This window comes from Pipra filicauda, unplaced genomic scaffold, assembly GCF_003945595.2.
Source record: "Pipra filicauda isolate LSUMZ 115617 unplaced genomic scaffold, ASM394559v2 scaffold537_size357629_pilon, whole genome shotgun sequence".
In the NCBI taxonomy this organism is placed as follows: Eukaryota; Metazoa; Chordata; class Aves; order Passeriformes; family Pipridae; genus Pipra; species Pipra filicauda.
The window spans coordinates 20021-35830 of NW_024104684.1; the positions used below are offsets into that span (position 1 = coordinate 20021).

Genomic DNA, 15810 nt, shown 5'->3' on the forward strand with positions numbered 1-15810 from the left:
CACTGGAGAGGGACTGGGGGCACTGGGGGGATTTGGGCTGGGAGTGGGGACACTGGGGTGGGACTGAGATTTTCGGGGGGCGGGGGGGGACGACTGGGAGCACTGGGATGGGAGTGGGGGTCATTGGGGAGGGACTGGGGAACCGTGGGACTGGGGACACTGGGATAGGAGTGAGATGCACTGGGGAGGGACTGGGCCGGGACTGAGGGCACTGGAGAGGCCCTGGGGGCACCTGGGGGAACTGGGCTGGGACTGGGATTCTCTAGGGAGGGACTGGAGGCACTGGGATAGGACTGAGAGGCACTGGGGAGGCACTAGGACACCCTGGGGCACCACTGGGAGGGGACTGGGATCACTGGGGAGGGGATTGGGATGGGACTGGGGGCAGTGGGAAAGGACTGGCCTGGGACTGGGCGAACTGGGGAAGGACTGGATTGCACTGTACGAGGACACTTGGGAAGGAATGGGTGCGCTGGCTTGCACTGAGAGAAGTCGCAAGGCTGAGACTTCTGGAGAGGGACTGGGGGTAGTAGGGAGGGACTGGGATGGGACTGAGGGCACTGGAGATGCTCCCAGTCCCACCCCAGTGCCCCCATTCTCATCCCAGTCCCGTCCCACTTCTCTCAGTGCAAGCCAGTGCACCCATTCCTTCCCAAGTGTCCTCCTGCAGTGCAACCCAGTCCTTCCCCAGTTTGCCCAGTCCCAGCCCAGTCCCTTCCCACTGCCCCCAGTTCCATCCCAATTCCCTCCCCGGTGATTCCAGTCCTATCCCAGTGGTGCCCCAGGGTGTCCTAGTGCCTCCCCAGTGCCTCTCAGTCCTATCCCAGTGCCTCCAGTCCCTCCCCAGAGAATCCCCGTCCCAGCCCAGTTCCCCCAAGTGCCCCCAGGGCCTCTCCAGTGCCCTCAGTTGTACTGGGAAGGGACTGGGAATCACTTAGGAGGGACTGGGATGGGACTAGGCAAGCTGGGGAAGGACTGGGTTGAACTGCAGTGGGACGCTTGGGAGGGAAAGGAGGTTGTGGGTTGCAGTGGGGGAAGTGGGGAGAGACTGGGATGGGAGTGGGGGCACTGGGGTGGGACTGGGAGCACTGGTGGCACTGGGCTAGGACTGGGGGAACTGGGGAGGGAGCAGGGAGGGACGGCGAGGGGGCTGGGTAGGGAACTGGGATGGGAATGGGATGGGAATGGGATGCATGGGAGAAAGGAATGGAATGCAGTGGGGAGGGACTGGGAGCAATGGGAAAGCCACTGCAGGGACTGGGATTGGACTGGGGAGGGACTGCAAGAGGACTGTGACAGGACTGGGGAGTGGGCCTGGCATGGGACTGGGATGCACAGGGGAAAAGTACCGGGATGCCCTGGGGAGGGACTGAGGTCACGGGAGGGCTGGGGATGGGTCAGGGGCACTGGGGAGGGAACTGAGATGGGACTTGGATGTTCTAGGGAGGGAGTGGGATGCATCGGGGAAAAGGACTGACATGTACTGGGAGGGACTGGGGGTAGTGGGGAAGGATGGGGATGGGACTGGGGACACTGGAGAGGGACTGGGGGCACTGGGGGGATTTGGGCTGGGAGTGGGGACACTGGGGTGGGACTGAGATTTTCGGGGCGGGGGGGGGACTGGGAGCACTGGGATGGGACTGGGAGTCATTGGGGAGGGACTGGGGATCCGTGGGACTGGGGGCACTGGGATAGGAGTGAGATGCACTGGCGAGGGACTGGGCCGGGACTGAGGGCACTGGAGAGGCCCTGGGGGCACTTGGGGGAACTGGGCTGGGACTGGGATTCTCTAGGGAGGGACTGGAGGCACTGGGATAGGACTGAGAGGCACTGGGGAGGCACTAGGACACACTGGGGCACCACTGGGATGGGACTGGGATCACCGGGGAGGGAATTGGGATGGGACTGGGGGCAGTGGGAAAGGACTGGCCTGGGACTGGGCAAACTGGGGAAGGACTGAGTTGCACTGCAGGAGGACACTTGGGAATGAATGGGTGCGCTGGCTTGCACTGAGAGAAGTGGGAAGGGACTGGGATGAGAGTGGGGGCACTGGGGTGGGACTGGGAGCACTGGTGGCACTGGGCTAGGACTGGGGGAACCGGGGAGGGAGCAGGGAGGGACTGCAAGGGGGCTGGGAAGGGAACTGGGATGGTACTGGGATGGGAATGGGATGCATGGGAGAAAGGAATGGAATGCAGTGGGGAGGGACTGGGAGCAATGGGAAAGCCACTGCAGGGACGGGGACTGGACGGGGGAGGGACTGCAAGAGGACTGTGACAGGACGGGGGAGTGGGCCTGGCATGGGACTGGGATGCAGAGGGGGAAAGAACCGGGATGCCCTGGGGAGGGACTGAGGTCGCGGGAGGGCTGGGGATGGGTCAGGGGCACTGGGGAGGGAACTGGAATGGGACTTGGATGTTCTAGGGAGGGAGTGGGATGCATCAGGGAAAAGGACTGGCATGCACTGGGAGGGACTGGGGGCAGTGGGGAGGGACTGGGGGCCCTGGGAGGATTTGGGCTGGGAGTGGGGACACTGGGGTGGGACTGAGATTTTCGGGGGGCGGGGGGGGGGACTGGGAGCACTGGGATGGGACTGGGGGTCATTGGGGAGGGTCTGGGGAACCGTGGCACTGGGGCACTGGGATAGGACTGAGAGGCACTGGGGAGGCACTAGGACACACTGGGGCACCACTGGGAGGGGACTGGGATCACTGGGGAGGGAATTGGGATGGGAGTGGGGGCAGTGGGAAAGGACTGGGCTGGGACTGGGCAAACTGGGGAAGGACTGAGTTGCATTGCAGGAGGACACTTGGGAAGGAATGGGTGCGCTGGCTTGCACTGAGAGAAGTGGGAAGGGACTGGGATGAGAGTGGGGGCACTGGGGTGGGACTGGGAGCACTGGTGGCAGTGGGCTAGGACTGGGGGAACTGGGGAGGGAGCAGGGAGGGACTGCAAGGGGGCTGGGAAGGGAACTGGGATGGTACTGGGATGGGAATGGGATGCATGGGAGAAAGGAATGGAATGCAGTGGGGAGGGACTGGGAGCAACGGGAAAGCCACTGCAGGGACTGGGATTGGACTGGGGAGGGACTGCAAGAGGACTGTGACAGGACTGGGGAGTGGGCCTGGGATGGGACTGGGATGCACAGGGGTGGGACTGGGATGCCCTGGGGAGGGGCTGGGAGCAATGGGAAAGCCACTGCAGGGACTGGGATTGGACTGGGGAGGGACTGCAAGAGGACTGTGACAGGACTGGGGAGTGGGCCTGGCCTGGGACTGGGATGCAGAGGGGGAAAGAACCGGGATGCCCTGGGGAGGGACTGAGGTCACGGGAGGGCTGGGGATGGGTCAGGGGCACTGGGGCGGGAACTGGGATGGGACTTGGATGTTCTAGGGAGGGAGTGGGATACATCGGGGAAAACGACTGGCATGCACTGGAGAGGGACTGGGGGCACTGGGGGGATTTGGGCTGGGAGTGGGGACACTGGGGTGGGACTGAGATTTTCGGGGGGGTGAGGGGGACTGGGAGCACTGGGATGGGACTGGGGGACATTGGGGAGGGACTGGGGACCGTGGGACTGGGGGCACTGGGATAGGAGTGAGATGCACTGGGGAGGGACTGGGCCGGGACTGAGGGCACTGGAGAGGCCCTGGGGGCACTTGGGGGAACTGGGCTGGAACGGGGATTCTCTGGGGAGGGACTGGAAGCACTGGGATAGGACTGAGAGGCACTGGGGAGGCACTAGGACACACTGGGGCACCACTGGGATGGGACTGGGATCACTGGGGAGGGCATTGGGATGGGACTGGGGGCAGTGGGAAAGGACTGGCCTGGGACTGGGCGAACTGGGGAAGGACTGGATTGCACTGTACGAGGACACTTGGGAAGGAATGGGTGCGCTGGCTTGCACTGAGAGAAGTCGCAAGGCTGAGACTTCTGGAGAGGGACTGGGGGTAGTAGGGAGGGACTGGGATGGGATTGAGGGCACTGGAGATGCTCCCAGTCCCACCCCAGTGCCCCCATTCTCATCCCAGTCCCTTCCCACTTCTCTCAGTGCAAGCCAGTGCACCCATTCCTTCCCAAGTGTCCTCCTGCAGTGCAACCCAGTCCTTCCCCAGTTTGCCCAGTCCCAGCCCAGTCCCTTCCCACTGCCCCCAGTCCCATCCCAATTCCCTCCCCGGTGATTCCAGTCCTATCCCAGTGGTGCCCCAGTGTGTCCTAGTGCCTCCCCAGTGCCTCTCAGTCCTATCCCAGTGCCTCCAGTCCCTCCCCAGAGAATCCCAGTCCCAGCCCAGTTCCCCCAAGTGCCCCCAGGGCCTCTCCAGTGCTCTCAGTTGTACTGGGAAGGGACTGGGAATCACTTAGGAGGGACTGGGATGGGACTAGGCAAGCTGGGGAAGGACTGGGTTGAACTGCAGGGGGACGCTTGGGAGGGAAAGGAGGTTGTGGGTTGCAGTGGGGGAAGTGGGGAGAGACTGGGATGAGAGTGGGGGCACTGGGGTGGGACTGGGAGCACTGGTGGCACTGGGCTAGGACTGGGGGAACGGGGGAGGGAGCAGGGAGGGACGGCGAGGGGGCTGGGAAGGGAACTGGGATGGTACTGGGATGGGAATGGGATGCATGGGAGAAAGGAGCGGAATGCAGTGGGGAGGGACTGGGAGCAAGGGGAAAGCCACTGCAGGGCCTGGGATTGGACTGGGGAGGGACTGCAAGAGGACTGTGGCAGGACTGGGGAGTGGGCCTGGCATGGGACTGGGATGCCCAGGGGGAAAGAACCGGGATGCCCTGGGGAGGGACTGAGGTCACGGGAGGGCTGGGGATGGGGTCAGGGGCACTGGGGAGGGAACTGGGATGGGACTTGGATGTTCTAGGGAGGGAGTGGGCTGCATCGGGGAAAAGGACTGGCATGCACTGGGAGGCACTGGGGGCAGTGGGGAGGGACTGGGGGCCCTGGGAGGATTTGGGCTGGGAGTAAGGACACTGGGGTGGGACTGAGAATTTCGGGGGGTGGGGGGGGACGACTGGGAGCACTGGGATGGGAGTGGGGGTCATTGGGGAGGGACTGGGGAACCGTGGGACTGGGGGCACTGGGATAGGAGTGAGATGCACTGGGGAGGGACTGGGCCGGGACTGAGGGCACTGGAGAGGCCCTGGGGGCACCTGGGGGAACTGGGCTGGGACTGGGATTCTCTAGGGAGGGACTGGAGGCACTGGGATAGGACTGAGAGGCACTGGGGAGGCACTCGGACACCCTGGGGCACCACTGGGAGGGGACTGGGATCACTGGGGAGGGAATTGGGATGGGACTGGGGGCAGTGGGAAAGGCCTGGGCTGGGACTGGGCAAGCTGGGGAAGGACTGAGTTGCACTGCAGGAGGACACTTGGGAAGGAATGGGTGCGCTGGCTTGCACTGAGAGAAGTGGGAAGGGACTGGGATGAGAGTGGGGGCACTGGGGTGGGACTGGGAGCACTGGTGGCACTGGGCTAGGACTGGGGGAACTGGGGAGGGAGCAGGGAGGGACTGCGAGGGGAGAAGTGGGAAGGGAACTGGGATGGTACTGGGATGGGAATGGGATGCATGGGAGAAAGGAATGGAATGCAGTGGGAGGGACTGGGAGCAATGGGAAAGCCACTGCAGGGACTGGGATTGGACTGGGGAGGGACTGCAAGAGGACTGTGACAGGACTGGGGAGTGGGCCTGGCATGGGACTGGGATGCAGAGGGGGAAAGAACCGGGATGCCCTGGGGAGGGACTGAGGTCACGGGAGGGCTGGGGATGGGTCAGGGGCACTGGGGAGGGAACTGGGATGGGACTTGGATGTTCTAGGGAGGGAGTGGAATGCATCGGGGAAAAGGACTGACATGTACTGGGAGGGACTGGGGGTAGTGGGGAAGGATGGGGATGGGACTGGGGACACTGGAGAGGGACTGGGGGCACTGGGGGGATTTGGGCTGGGAGTGGGGACACTGGGGTGGGACTGAGATTTTCGGGGGCGGGGGGGGGACTGGGAGCACTGGGATGGGACTGGGAGCACTGGGATGGGACTGGGGGTCATTGGGGAGGGACTGGGGATCCGTGGGACTGGGGGCACTGGGATAGGAGTGAGATGCACTGGGGAGGGACTGGGCCGGGACTGAGGGCACTGGAGAGGCCCTGGGGGCACTTGGGGGAATTGGGCTGGGACTGGGATTCTCTAGGGAGGGACTGGAGGCACTGGGATAGGACTGAGAGGCACTAGGACACACTGGGGCACCACTGGGATGGGACTGGGATCACTGGGGAGGGAATTGGGATGGGACTGGGGGCAGTGGGAAGGGACTGGGCTTGGACTGGGCAAACTGGGGAAGGACTGAGTTGCACTGCAGGAGGACACTTGGGAAGGAATGGTTGCGCTGGCTTGCACTGAGAGAAGTGGGAAGGGACTGTGATGAGAGTGGGGGCACTGGGGTGCGACTGGGAGCACTGGTGGCACTGGGCTAGGACTGGGGGAACTGGGGAGGGAGCAGGGAGGGACTGCGAAGTGACTGGGATGGGAATGGGATGCACAGGGAAAAGGAGCACAACGAACTAGGAAGGCACTGGGATGGGACTGAGATGCGCTGGGTGGGCACAGTGATGGGACTGAGGTCACTGGGGAGGGAACTGGGATGGGACTGGGAGCACTGGGAAAGGGACTGCAGGGACTGGGATAGGACTGGGAAGGGACTGCAAGGGGACTGTGAGAGGACTGGGGAGGGGACTGGAGAGCGTGCCTGGGATGGGCCTGAGAATCTCTGGGGAGGGACCGGGACCACTGGGATGGGGCGCAGATGTACTGGGAAGGGACTGTGGAGGGACTGGGATTTGATTGGAAGCACTGGGGAGGGACTAGGAATCATTTAGGAGGGACTGGGGAGGGACTGGGTCCACTGATGATGGCTCTTTAATGCACTTGGGAGGGACTGGGAGCACTGGGATGCAGTGGGGAAGGACTGGAGGTACTTGGATGGGACTGAGAGAACTAGGATGGATCTGAGGGCACTGGGGAGGTACCAGGGGCACTGGGTTGGGACTGGGCTGCACTGGGGGCACTTGGGAGCAAGTGGGATCACTGGGGAGGGAACTGGGGTGGGACTGAAGGCACTGGGGAGGGACTGCAATGGGTTTGAAACAACTTGGGAAGGACGGGGAGCACTGGGGAGGTTCTGGAGGGAACTGCGCAGGGAGCTTGGTTGGACTGAGGGTACAAGGGATGGACTGGGATGGGACTGGGCTGCAGTGGGAGCAATTGGGAAGGAGTGGAGGCACTGGGGAAGGAACAGGGAGGGGACTGACTGCACTGGGATGGGGTTTGGGGTACTTGGGAGAAACTGGGAAGGACTCAGGAGGGACTGGGGACAGTAGGAAGGGACTGTAAAGGTGAAATTGAAACAGACTCACCTGAGTCACAGTCTAAGAAGTCCTGCTACAGCTCCTGACTCCGAACAACAGCCAAGGGGCCTCAGCCCAATCCCTGGCCCCTCCTCCCCCTCATTGTTAACACCTGGGCCTTCCCCATAGAACAGCTGACTCTACCCAGTACTCCCAGTTCCTTCTAATGGCTTGCAATATAATTACTAGACTCCCCAGAGTGCACAAAAATACAATCCCAATCCCACAGTAATTTCTACTCAAAACCTACACTCCCTGACCAAAGCATCCAGTCCATATTCTAGCCCCCAGCTCTATCCCAGCCCCTTAGTGATTTTAGCTTGAGACCCACAAGCTTTATTGCACTGCCAGCTCTGCTCTCTCAGCAGCAGCTCCAAATCTTGCAGGATCTTCATCTTGGCTCCATCTCTGTGACTTTCCAGCTCCAACCTCACACTCCCATTCCCAGTCCCCCAATTACTCCTCCAGCCCCACAAACCCTAGCCCAATTCAAAACTCACAAACCCAGCACTAGACTAATTTAACCTCTCCTCGCCCAGTCCACATTCCTGCCCATCAATCGCTAGTCCACAGCCGCACAGGTTTTTAAGCAACGGTGCCAGTCCCTATCCGAGCTCCAGACACTCTCCCAGCTCCAGAGATGCAATTCTAGCACTATACTGACTTCAGGCCCAGCCTCCCAGTCTGCATTCCCAATTTACAATCCCAATTCCAACCACACAGGGATTTTAGCCACGGTGCCACAGGCCCTATGTCACAGTGATTGCTCTGATTACTGCCCCAAGTGTTACAGTCCCAAGCCCACACCCTGTCCCTACCCCAGCCCCTCAGTGATTTCAGCTCGAGACCCACAAGCTTTATTGCACTGCCAGCTCTGCTCTCTCAGCAGTAGCTCTGCATCTTGCCAGCGCCGCCACGGGAAGCTGCTCCAGGTTCTCACTGCAGGATCTTCAGCTTGGCTCCAGCTCTGCGACTTTCCAGCTCCACCCTCACACTCCCAATCCCAGTCCCACAGGTGCTCCTCCAGCCCCAAAATTCCTATCCCAATTCCAAAATCACAAGCCCAGCCCTAGACTGATTTCAGCTCTACCCGCCCAGTCCACATTCCCAATTTACAATCCCATTTCCAGCTGCATAGAGATTTCAGCGACGGTGCCACAGGCCCTATCTCCTCCCCACACAGATTCCTGCCCAAGTGTTACAGTCCCAAGCCCAGAACCCATCCCCTAACACACACAATTTTATTTTTTTTTTTAATTACCCATTCCCCCCCCACCCCCCTACCCCCCCTCTTCCACCCAGCCCCTCAGTGATTTCAGCTCGAGACCCACAAGCTTTATTGCACTGCCAGCTCTGCTCTCTCAGCAGTAGCTCTGCATCTTGCCAGCGCCGCCACGGGAAGCTGCTCCAGGTTCTCACTGCAGGATCTTCAGCTTGGCTCCAGCTCTGCGACTTTCCAGCTCCACCCTCACACTCCCAATCCCAGTCCCACAGGTGCTCCTCCAGCCCCAAAATTCCTATCCCAATTCCAAAATCACAAGCCCAGCCCTAGACTGATTTCAGCTCTACCCGCCCAGTCCACATTCCCAATTTACAATCCCATTTCCAGCTGCATAGAGATTTCAGCGACGGTGCCACAGGCCCTATCTCCTCCCCACACAGATTCCTGCCCAAGTGTTACAGTCCCAAGCCCAGAACCCATCCCTATCCCAGCCCCTCAGTGATTTCAGCTCGAGACCCACAAGCTTTATTGCACTGCCAGCTCTGCTCTCTCAGCAGTAGCTCTGCATCTTGCCAGTGCCGCCACAGGAAGCTGCTCCAGGTTCTCACTGCAGGATCTTCAGCTTGGCTCCAGCTCTGCGACTTTTCAGCTCCACCCTCACACTCCCAGTCCCAGTCCCCCAGGTGCTCCTCCAGCCCCACAAACCCAATCCCAATTCCAAAATCACAAGCCCAGCACTATACTGACTTCAGCTCTACCCACCCAATCCACATTCCCACCCATTAATCCCTATGCCACAGCCACTCCGGGATTTCAGCGACGGTGCCACAGGCCCTATCTGAGCTCCAGACACTCTCCCAGCTCCACAGATGCAATCCTAGCATTATGCTGATGTCAGCCCCAGCCTCTCAGTCCACATTCCCAATTATAATCCCAATTCCACAGACACACAGGGATTTCAGCGACAGTGCCACAGGCCCTATCTCCTCCCCACACAGATTCCTGCCCAAGTGTTACAGTCCCAAGCCCAAACCCTGTCCCTACCCCAGCCCCTCAGTGATTTCAGCTCGAGACCCACAAGCTTTATTGCACGGCCAGCTCTGCTCTCTCAGCAGTAGCTCTGCATCTTGCCAGCGCCGCCACAGGAAGCTGCTCCAGGTTCTCACTGCAGGATCTTCAGCTTGGCTCCAGCTCTGCGACTTTCCAGCTCCACCCTCTCAATCCCAGTCCCAGTCCCCCAGGTGCTCCTCCAGCCCCAAAATTCCTATCCCAATTCCAAAGACACAAGCCCAGCCCTAGACTGATTTCAGCTCTCCCACCCAATCCACGTTCCCACCCATCAATCCCTATATCACACACACAGCCATTGCAGCGACGGTGCCACAGGCCCTATGTCACAGTGATTACTCTGATTACTGCCCAAAGTGTTACAGTCCCAAGCCCAGAACCCTGTCCCTACCCCTACCCCTCAGTGATTTCAGCTCGAGACCCACAAGCTTTATTGCACTGCCAGCTCTGCTCTCTCAGCAGTAGCTCTGCATCTTGCCAGCGCCGCCACGGGAAGCTGCTCCAGGTTCTCACTGCAGGATCTTCAGCTTGGCTCCAGCTCTGCGACTTTCCAGCTCCACCCTCACATTCCCAATCCCAGTCCACCAGGTGCTCCTCCAGCCCCACAAACTCGATCCCAATTCCAAAGACACAAGCCCAGCACTAGACTGATTTCAGCTCTCCCACCCAATCCACATTCCCGCCCATCAATCCCTATATCACACACACAGCCATTGCAACGACGGTGCCACAGGCCCTATCTCACAGTGATTGCTCTGATTACTGCCCCAAGTGTTTCAGTCCCAAGCCCAGAACCCATCCCTACCCCAGCCCCTCAGTGATTTCAGCTCCAGACCCACAAGCTTTATTGCACTGCCAGCTCTGCTCTCTCAGCAGTAGCTCTGCATCTTGCCAGCGCCGCCACAGGAAGCTGCTCCAGGTTCTCACTGCAGGATCTTCAGCTTGGCTCCAGCTCTGCGACTTTCCAGCTCCACCCTCACACTCCCAATCCCAGTCCCCCAGGTGCTCCTCCAGCCCCAAAATTCCTATCCCAGTTCCAAAGACACAAGCCCAGCACTAGACTGACTTCAACTCTACCCACCCAATCCACATTCCCGCCCATTAATCCCTATTCCACAGCCACTCAGCGATTTCAGCGAACGTGCCACAGGCCCTATCTGAGCTCCAGACACCCTCCCAGCTCCACAGATGCAATCCTAGCACTATGCTGATTTCAGCCCCAGCCTCTCAGTCCACATTTCCAATTATAATCCCAATTCCACAGCCACACAGAGATTTCAGCCACGGTGCCACAGGCCCTATCTCCTCCCCACACGGATTCCTGCCCAAGTGTTTCAGTCCCAAGCCCAGAACCCATCCCTACCCCAGCCCCTCAGTGATTTCAGCTCCAGACCCACAAGCTTTATTGCACGGCCAGCTCTGCTCTCTCAGCAGTAGCTCTGCATCTTTCCAGCGCCACCACGGGAAGCTGCTCCAGGTTCTCACTGCAGGATCTTCAGCTTGGCTCCAGCTCTGCGACTTTCCAGCTCCACCCTCACACTCCCAGTCCCGGTCCCATAGGTGCTCCTCCAGCCCCACAAACCCCATCCCAATTCCAAAGACAAAAGCCCAGCACTAGACTGATTTCAGCTCTACCCACCCAATCCACATTCCCGCCCATTAATCCCTATTCCACAGACACTCAGGGATTTCAGTGACGGTGCCACAGGCCCTATCTGAGCTCCAGACACTCTCCCAGCTCCACAGATGCAATCCTAGCACTATGTTGATTTCAGACACAGCCTCTCAGTCCACATTAGCAATTATAATCCCAATTCCACAGCCACACAGGGATTTCAGCCACGGTGCCACAGGCCCTATCTCACAGTGATTGCTGTCATTACTGCCCAAGTGTTACTGTCCCAAGCCCAAACCCTGTCCCTACCCCAGTCCCTCATTGATTTCAGCTCGAGACCCACAAGCTTTATTGCACTGTCAGCTCTGCTCTCTCAGCAGTAGCTCTGCATCTTGCCAGCGCCGCCATGGGAAGCTGCTCCAGGTTCTCACTGCAGGATCTTCAGCTTGGCTCCAGCTCTGCGACTTTCCAGCTCCAACCTCACACTCCCAATCCCAGTCCCCCAGGTGCTCCTCCAGCCCCACAAACTCGATCCCAATTCCAAAGACACAAGCCCAGCACTAGACTGATTTCAGCTCTCCCACCCAATCCACGTTCCCGCCCATCAATCCCTATATCACACACACAGTCATTGCAGCGACGGTGCCACAGGCCCTATCTCACAGTGATTGCTCTGATTCCTGCCCCAAGTGTTTCAGTCCCAAGCCCAGAACCCATCCCTACCCCAGCCCCTCAGTGATTTCAGCTCCAGACCCACAAGCTTTATTGCACTGCCAGCTCTGCTCTCTCAGCAGTAGCTCTGCATCTTGACAGCACCGCCACGGGAAGCTGCTCCAGGTTCTCACTGCAGGATCTTCAGCTTGACTCCAGCTCTGCCACTTTCCAGCTCCACCCTCACACTCCCAATCCCAGTCCCACAGGTGCTCCTCCAGCCCCAAAATTCCTATCCGAATTCCAAAGACAAAAGCCCAGCACTAGACTGATTTCAGCTCTACCCACCCTATCCATGTTCCCACCCATTAATCCCTACTCCACAGCCACACAGGGATTTCAGCCACGGTGCCACAGGCCCTATCTCACAGTGATTGCTGTCATTAAAGCCCAAGTGTTACTGTCCCACGCCCAAACCCTGTCCCTACCCCAGCCCCTCAGTGATTTCAGCTCCAGACCCACAAGCTTTATTGCACTGCCAGCTCTGCTCTCTCAGCAGTAGCTCTGCATCTTGCCAGTGCCGCCATTGGAAGCTGCTCCAGGTTCTCACTGCAGGATCTTCATCTTGGCTCCAGCTCTGCGACTTTCCAGCTCCAACTTCACATTCCCATTCCCAGTCCCCCAGGTACTCCTCCAGCCCCACAAACCCGATCCCAACTCCAAAGTCCAGATCCCTGCCCTAGACTGATTTCAGCTCTTCCCCCCCAGTCCATGTTCCTGCCCATCAATCCCTATTCCACAGACACACAGATGTTTCAGCGACGGTGCCAGTCCCTGTCTCAATCATACAGTGATTTCTGCTGCAGTGCCACAGTCCCTATCCCTCCTCCACAGTCCCTTTCTGAGCACCACTCTCCCCATCCCATACCCAGACCCACAACCTTTATTTCTCTGCCAGCTCTGCTGTCAGCTCCTGGTAAAGCTGCTGCATGTTCCAATCCTAGCATCTTCCTTTTGTTAAAGGTCTGAGTTTTCCACCCCAGCTCTCAAGCCCACATTCCAGGCCAGGCCTGACTATTTTTATCCCAGCTCCATCCCTGCAGTACTTATGCCAGGTCCATGCTCCCTAATCCAGCCCCTCTTGTTCTGCCCACAGTCCTACCGTCTTTATGTCTCCACCAGCTCTGCTGTCTCAGCTCCAGGTTCTCAGCTTTCTGCTGCCTCTGCCTCAGCTTTCTGCTGCCTCTGCCTAAATCTGCTCCTGGGTATCTCTGCAGCCCGGGGCTGTTGACAAAGTCACAAATCAGTCTTTGTCGTTTACTTAAATATCTCTAGGAACTGTCCTACCCATCCCAACGGGAACAGCAACAAAACAATAGAATAAACAATCAAATAGTCAAAGATGAAAATAAAAGTAAAATAAAATTATAATAGAATGAAACATCTTTTATTACTTTTCTTTGTAACAATACTTTCAATACCAGCCCCACTGAGAGGTTGCATCCTCATCCTTCTGGTTCGGGGCAGCACCCCTGAGCATGGGCTGCTCCCCCACTGAGCACTGACCAAAGCTGGCCGGCACAGCTGCCCGGGACACCACCTGCCCAACGCCCTGCCTCGGCAGCTGTGGGGGACCGACCCCGGCTCCCCCGGGATCGGCAGCCAAGGGGGTGCTGCCCCATGGCTCCCCACCGCTCCCTGGAGCGGCAGCCGCGAGGGTCCCACCCCGGCTCACCGCCGCTCCTCGGCCCAGCGGCCGCGCCGATCCCGGACCGGCTCCCGCAGCTCCAGCGCCGCTTCCACCTCCGCCGCCGAACTGCCCCCCCCCGCTCCCCCCGCCCGCTATTTATAGCCCGCGGCCCGCACAGCCCCGCCCCCCTCGTGCCAGCCCAGCCAATCCCAGCGTCCGGCAGCGTCCGGCCCCGCCAATCCCCGCCTGCCCGTCCCCGCCCTGCCCGTCCCCAAGAACCCCGCTGTCCCCTCACGCCCCGCTCCCAGGGGCTGCTCCGCTTCCGCCCGCTCCCCGCCTCCCTCCCCTTCTCCCGGGAGAACTCCGGGACGGGACGGGACCGCGGACCTCCCACCCGCCCTTTCAGCAGCGACTGCAGGCACCGCGGCAGCTCAGGCGCGGCTCCGCCGGATCCCGAAGCAAAGGCGCCGAGACCGGCGCCTAAGGGGAACGCGGGGGACGAGGTGGAGAGGGGGGCGGCTCCGCGCCGCGGCTGAGCGGGCAGAGCTTGCTCGACCGCGGCCCCGTTGAAAGGGCCGCCGCCGCTCCCGCCCCCTCCCCGCCTCCCGTTAGAACTCCCAGACGGGACGTGAGCGCGGAGCTGTGCCACCCGCCCTCCCTGGTCCCAACAGGGCCCGTCGGGGGCTGCGGCAGCGCAGGCGCGGCTCCGGAAGCAAAGGCGCCGGCACCTACAGCGCCTGAGGGGAACGTGGGGAAGGGGGGCGGCGCCGCGCCGCGGCTGAGCGGGCACAGCTTACGGGACCGCGGCCCCATTGAAAGGGCGGGCTACGATTGGACGGAGCGGAGAAAAGCGGGCTGGGAGTGGCGGGCTGGGATCGGACCTGCACGTCGGGAGCGGCAGCCGCGGGAGTCCCGCCCCAGCTCACCGCCGATCTCGCCCCGGCTCCCGCAGCTCAGCGCCGCTTCCTCCCACCGTCCGCCGCCGCCGAACGGCCCCACCCGCTCCCCCCGCCCGCTATTTATAGCCCGCGGCCCGCACCGCCCCGCCCCCCTCGTGCCAGCCCAGCCAATCCCAGCGTCCGGCAGCGTCCGGCCCCGCCAATCCCCGCCTGCCCGTTCCCGCCCTGCCCGTCCCCAAGAGCCCCGCTGTCCCCTCACGCCCCGCTCCCAGGGGCTGCTCCGCTTCCGCCCGCTCCCCGCCTCCCTCCCGTTTTCCCGGGAGAACTCCGGGACGGGACGGGTCCGCGGACCTCCCACCCGCCCTCTCAACAGCGCCTGCGGGCACCGCGGCAGCGCAGGCGCGGCTCCGCCGGATCCCGAAGCAAGGCGCCGAGACCGGCGCCTGAGGGGAACGCGGGGGACGAGGTGGAGAGGGGGGCGGCTCCGCGCCGCGGCTGAGCGGGCAGAGCTTGCTCGACCGCGGCCCCGTTGAAAGGGCCGCCGCCGCTCCCGCCCCCTCCCCGCCTCCCGGAAGAACTCCCAGACGGGACGTGAGCGCGGAGCTGTGCCACCCGCCCTCCCTGGTCCCAACAGGGCCTGTCGGGGGCTGCGGCAGCGCAGGCGCGGCTCCGGAAGCAAAGGCGCCGGCACCTACAGCGCCTGAGAGGGACGTGGGGAAGGGGGGCGGCGCCGCGCCGCGCCGCGGCTGAGCGGGCACAGCTTACGGGACCGCGGCCCCATTGAAAGGGCGGGCTACGATTGGACGGAGCGGAGAAAAGCGGGCTGGGAGTGGCGGGCCGGGATCGGACCTGCACGTCGGGAGCGGCAGCCGCGGGAGTCCCGCCCCAGCTCACCGCCGATCTCGCCCCGGCTCCCGCAGCTCCAGCGCCGCTTCCACCTCCGCCGCCGAACTGCCCCCCCCGCTCCCCCCGCCCGCTATTTATAGCCCGCGGCCCGCACCGCCCCGCCCCCCTCGTGCCAGCCCAGCCAATCCCCGCCCGCCCGTTCCCGAGAACCCCGCTGGTCCCGCAGGCCCCGCTCCCGGAGCCCCTCCCGCCCGCTCCCCGCCTCCCTCTCCTTCTCCTAGGAGAGCTCCCGGACGGGGCGTGACCGTGGAGCTCCCACCGCTCTCCGTGGTCCCAGCAGCACCTGAGGGGAACGGGGGGACGGTGCCGCTCGGAGGGGCCGCGCCGCGGGTGAGCGGGCAGAGCTTG

General features: G+C 61.5%; 1 long non-coding RNA gene across 1 annotated transcript; it reads left to right on the forward strand.

Moving 5' to 3' along the window:
• Window positions 1–12614: 12614 nt before the first annotated feature.
• LOC120324444 lies at window positions 12615–13395 on the forward strand. The gene is made up of 2 exons (XR_005565765.1): window positions 12615–12652; window positions 13124–13395. It is a non-coding gene; the product is annotated as an uncharacterized LOC120324444 (long non-coding RNA).
• The last annotated feature ends 2415 nt before the right edge of the window (window positions 13396–15810 follow it).